We start from the raw sequence: 4735 nt of genomic DNA, 5'->3' as shown, positions 1-4735 counted from the left end.
TGCCCAAAATCCCGAGAGGAAAATGGAGGAAAAGGGCTTAGAGCATGGCCATCCCCCCTGGGCGGTGATTTTGTGCTTTCTGTCTTTCTGTCTCTCTGGTGAGTGTACACGCCCTATAGCAAAAATCTCTCTCAAGAAAAAGATTTGGGTTGTTATGATTGAGCTGCTCTAAACATTCATGTAGAAGTCTTTGAGTAAACATATGGTTTCAGGTTTCTTGGATGAATAGCTAACAGTGGAAATGCTGACTGGCATGGCAAATGTATGTTTAATGGCTGGGAGAAATGACCTAACATGCTTTTCGATATGTTTGCATGATTTTAAGCTGTAGTTGCTCTGTATTCTTGCCAGTATTTAGTATGTTCAATTAAAAAACATTTTAGCTCTTCTAATGGGTGTGTAAGGTATCTCATTGGGATCTTAATTTTAACTTACATGAAGCCTCTGTTCGTGTGCTAATTGGATATTTGCATATCTTCTTTGGTGAGTATATATTCAAATCTTTTTTTCAATTACAAAAATTTGGTTTTCTTCTTTTTATTGAGTCATAAAGATTCTTTATGTATTCTGATTCTTTGTTAGATACATGTGTTACCAATGTTTTCTTCCTATTAGGTGACTTGCTTTCGCTTCCCCCATGGAATCCTTCAAAACCCAGAAGTTTAAAAATATTGACAAATATGGGACTGGCAGGTGGCGGTAAGGGCGCTGGACTCCCACATGGCTGACTGCAGTTCGAGTCCCAGACCTGGCAGATTGCTTTCTCACTTTTTCTCACTTTCCCTCTCTCTCTCTCACACACTCTGTCCCTCTCTGGTCAAATTAAAATAAATTAATAAATTAAACAAATAAAGTTAAATAAAATAATTCTCTAAAAAATTGGCTGATTTGTGCTTTTTTTTCTATCTTAAAATAGCCTTACAACTCAATTGGCATAATGATTTTCTACTTTATTCTAGGAATTTTATAGTTTTACCTTTCACATTTACTTTGAGGATCCAAATTGAGTTAACTTTGCTGTTGCTGTGTAAATAATGTGTTTCCCCCATTTTAGATTAAAAACTATTTTCTCTTTATCAATTCTTTTAGTAATTTGATTTTGATGAGGATTGTAGTTTTCTTTGAGTGTAGTGCATTCTTGGAACTTACTGAGCTTTTTGGTATGTGGGTTTATAGTTTTCATTAAGTTTTGAAATTATTGGCCATTATCTCTTCAAACATTTTTCCATACTCTCTTTTGAGTCTCCAATTACAAGTTTATTCAAATGCTTGATGTTCTTTGATGTTCAACTGCTTGATTACGGACACTTTATTATTTTCTATCCTGTTTTCCCACTTTATGCTTCACTTTGTACAGAATTTGCAGCTATTTTTTTTTCAAGTTCACTGATCTTTTCTTTTGAATCTCTAATGGGCTGTTACTCTTATCCAGTGAATTTTTCATTTTATGTATTATATTATTCTGCATTGGAAGTTCCATTTAGTTCTTTCTGTATCTTTAATTTCTTTACTCATTTTCCTCATGTGTAAACTTATGTCCATAGTTATAAAGCCATGTTAATGCCATGGTCTCCTAGTTTCATCATCTTCATTGTTTCTACAAACTAATTTTTCTCCTGGTTATACATCACATTTTCTTGCTTGTGAAAGAAAGCTTGTGCTTCTATTTTTTTTTTAATTGGATCCTGGACACTGTAAATGTTCCATTGTCAAGTGTCTGGATTTTATTTTCTTCCTTTGAAGAATGCTGGACATCATTTGGCAGAGAAACAAGTTACTTGCTGATCTATTGGGTCATCGGAAAAGTCATGTCCCATTTTTGCACAGAAAAACATATGCATCATGACTTTTCTGTTGAGTGAATATTTCTCTCCCTTCACTTCTGTTTTTAAGCTTTACTAGGGCAGATCCAGAGCAGTCATCATTTCAGGGATGCCTCAGACCTATTACTAAGGTGTAATGTCCGCGGATCTCCATTGAATGTCATTGAGAATTCGCCACTCCTAATGGCTGGAGCCCAAACATCTATCTGCTAGTCTTGTGTGAGCTACGGAAATAGTTCTGCTTTCAACTCCCCAGTTATTCTTCTCTTTCCTTTTCTGAGAGATTTTTGCTATAGGGTATGTGTGCTTCTCAGAGAGACAGAGACAGAAAGCGAGAAATCACTCCCCAGGGGGGATAGCCATGCCACCATCCCTTCTCCTCCATTCTCCTCTATGGATTTTGGGCGCGCACACACATGCACCCAGTGTGTTTCAAGCCGCTTGGTCCAGGACTTGAATTGCAGTTGATCACATGCGAGTCCAGCACCTTAACCACTACGCCACCCGCTGGCCCCAGTTATTCTGTGTTCAGTCTAGTACTCAGTAAAGACTGGAGAGCCCTTCTCAGATTGCTGGAGCTCTTTCTCTGTGTAGTTGCTTCATCTTTGGTACTCTGTCTGTGGCATTCAAGCCACCTCAGCCTCCTTGAACTCTGACCTTCAACTCTCTCAATTCAGGGAAACTTCTGTGCTCTGCATAAGCCCCTCCTCCCTGCTCCAGGGTTTGCACTCACCCCATTTCTTCCTTATCTCAGATACTACAGTCATGTGTTGCCTCTAGTGTGATGCCTAAAAATAATTGTTTAATATGTTTTGTCCAATCTGGATGAGTAATTCCCAATTCTGTTACTCCTTTATGGCCAGAAGCTTTACTTTATTATGTTTTCCAAACTTTCTGTCATAAGTGTGTGGGGACTTCAAAAAGTTTATGGACAAATAGAATTAAGTATGCACTTATTTTGGTGCAAATCAAAAACCTTGAAATTCATGCATCATGGGGCCAGCAGGTGGTGTAGGGGTTGGGACGCTGGACTCCCACGTGGCCAGTGACTTGAAAGTCATGCTGGGTGTGCATGCATGCCCAAGGTCTTGAGAGGAGAATAGAAGAGAAGGGCTTGTGGTGTGGCCATCCCCATGGGGGGTGATTTCTTGCTTTCTCTCTGTCTGTCTCTCTGGCAAGCGCATGTGCCCTATAGCAAAAATCTCTCTTAAAAAAGGAAAGTCATACAGCAGTTTTTCATAATATGAGATTCCACCAATTTTTTGAAAACTCCTTATATAAATAAAATTTCTAATAGATATATAAATCAAAATTGGATTATGAAGGGAAATTATATACTTATTATGCATGCACACCTTTACACCAGGAGGCGCTGGAATACTTCCAGGACTCGTGGGTGATGTCCCTGCTGTTGTTCTCACTTCAGGTTTCAGACTCAGACTCCTGTTTCTAGAACTTCTGAAAATCCACAAATTCACCTAATGATCAGCTGCAATTTCTTATTTGTAACTATGCATGCTTTGGAATGAAAATTTGGCTAGAATCAAGGAAAACCACAAGCAGAATTTCACCTGGCTCCTGTAGTTGCATGCTTTTCACACTCCAAATTTTTCAATGGTGCCAAGGTCTCTTAGGGACACTAGAGGGCGCTCCTGAGCCAAGAATGATATACTGTACCTCACCTGTTTTCCGCTCTTTGCTGAAGCTGTTCTAGCTCCTCGGTACAGCCAGGGCTTGCACTGCCAGAGGGAGCCCCAAGCAGGCCCATTCCCTCGTTTCCTCAGTATCTGACGTACCACTTTTAAAAGCCAAACCTCTATCCACTCACTTCCTCACGCCGTCCGCCCTGCGCCACAAGGCTCCTGGGCTGGTGGCAGGGACTGCTACGGGTGGGTGCCTGGGCTTCCCTCCTGTGGCCTAGAGGGACCTTACGGATTTTCTAAACCCAAATGGCAGCGACTACTCTGGTCCTGTCTTACACGCCGTGGTGCCAATTTCCCGCCAGTTTGGCCCCTCATTTTAATTCTCTGCCCCCCGGGCATTTCTTGCTCTTCACTTTTTGGTGCTGAATGCATCTCAGCACGTCAGCCTTTCTAGCAGGTTTGGCACCGTATTGGTTCCTAACATTTTGTTATTTCAAGGAGAAAAATCAATGGCTAGGTTTACTATACAGGTGCAACATTAGAAAGCTGAAACTCTTCATTTTCAATCGCATAGGTATAGACGCCAAGGAAAATGTGGTGGCGACTCAAGCTGACCAAATAGATCCTCTTGCCAGCACTTTGATAAAAAAAAAAAAAAGTGAACTGCTTGCTTGTATTTTCCTTATTCTTTGTAATTAGCTTTATTACGTATGCTACCATTCAAACTGAGAGTACTCGGTGGCTAATTCCAGGACAAGAGCAGGAGCATGTGGAATAGTGATGGATCAATTGAAAGAAGCTGGAAAAGGAATTTCAATCTTGCATTTCAAAAGCTAGTGCTGCAATTTCACACATTTTCTCCACTGAAGTATGAACTTGAGGCTAAGGGCTAAAAGAATCATTCATTTGTTGAACTATTGGATGTGTAAAAAAGTGATAAACTGGTGTTTTAATTAGTATCACAGTAAGCAAATGGTAAAATATTGATAAAATTCACTGTTTTTTGTTTTGTTTTGTTTTTATTTTGCTTTTACCACTTGAACATAACCCAATATTTTAAGAGACTAACCTAGTTTAAAATATGAAGACATATTCTGGTGAAATAGCAAGTAGAAAGCCAGTAGCTTACTTTAGAAGGCAGAAATAGGACCTCTGGGGACCAGCAGTTGGCATAATGGCTATGTCACTGGACTCCCAATCGCGGTTCGAGTCCCAGATCTGGTGGCTTCAACTCACGCTGGGCACGTGTGTGTGTGGGCATGCCCAAGA

General features: G+C 40.1%; 1 pseudogene; it reads left to right on the top strand.

Annotated features, from left to right (window-relative positions):
• The window catches only part of LOC114006654 (thioredoxin domain-containing protein 15-like), a 65306-nt pseudogene extending 61062 nt beyond the window's left edge, over positions 1–4244 (top strand).
• The last annotated feature ends 491 nt before the right edge of the window (positions 4245–4735 follow it).

Source organism: Tupaia chinensis, unplaced genomic scaffold, assembly GCF_000334495.1.
Source record: "Tupaia chinensis unplaced genomic scaffold, TupChi_1.0 Scaffold149448_1, whole genome shotgun sequence".
Taxonomy (NCBI): domain Eukaryota; kingdom Metazoa; phylum Chordata; class Mammalia; order Scandentia; family Tupaiidae; genus Tupaia; species Tupaia belangeri.
Note: the sequence above shows the minus strand (reverse complement) of the source record. Positions and strands in the feature narration are given on the sequence as shown.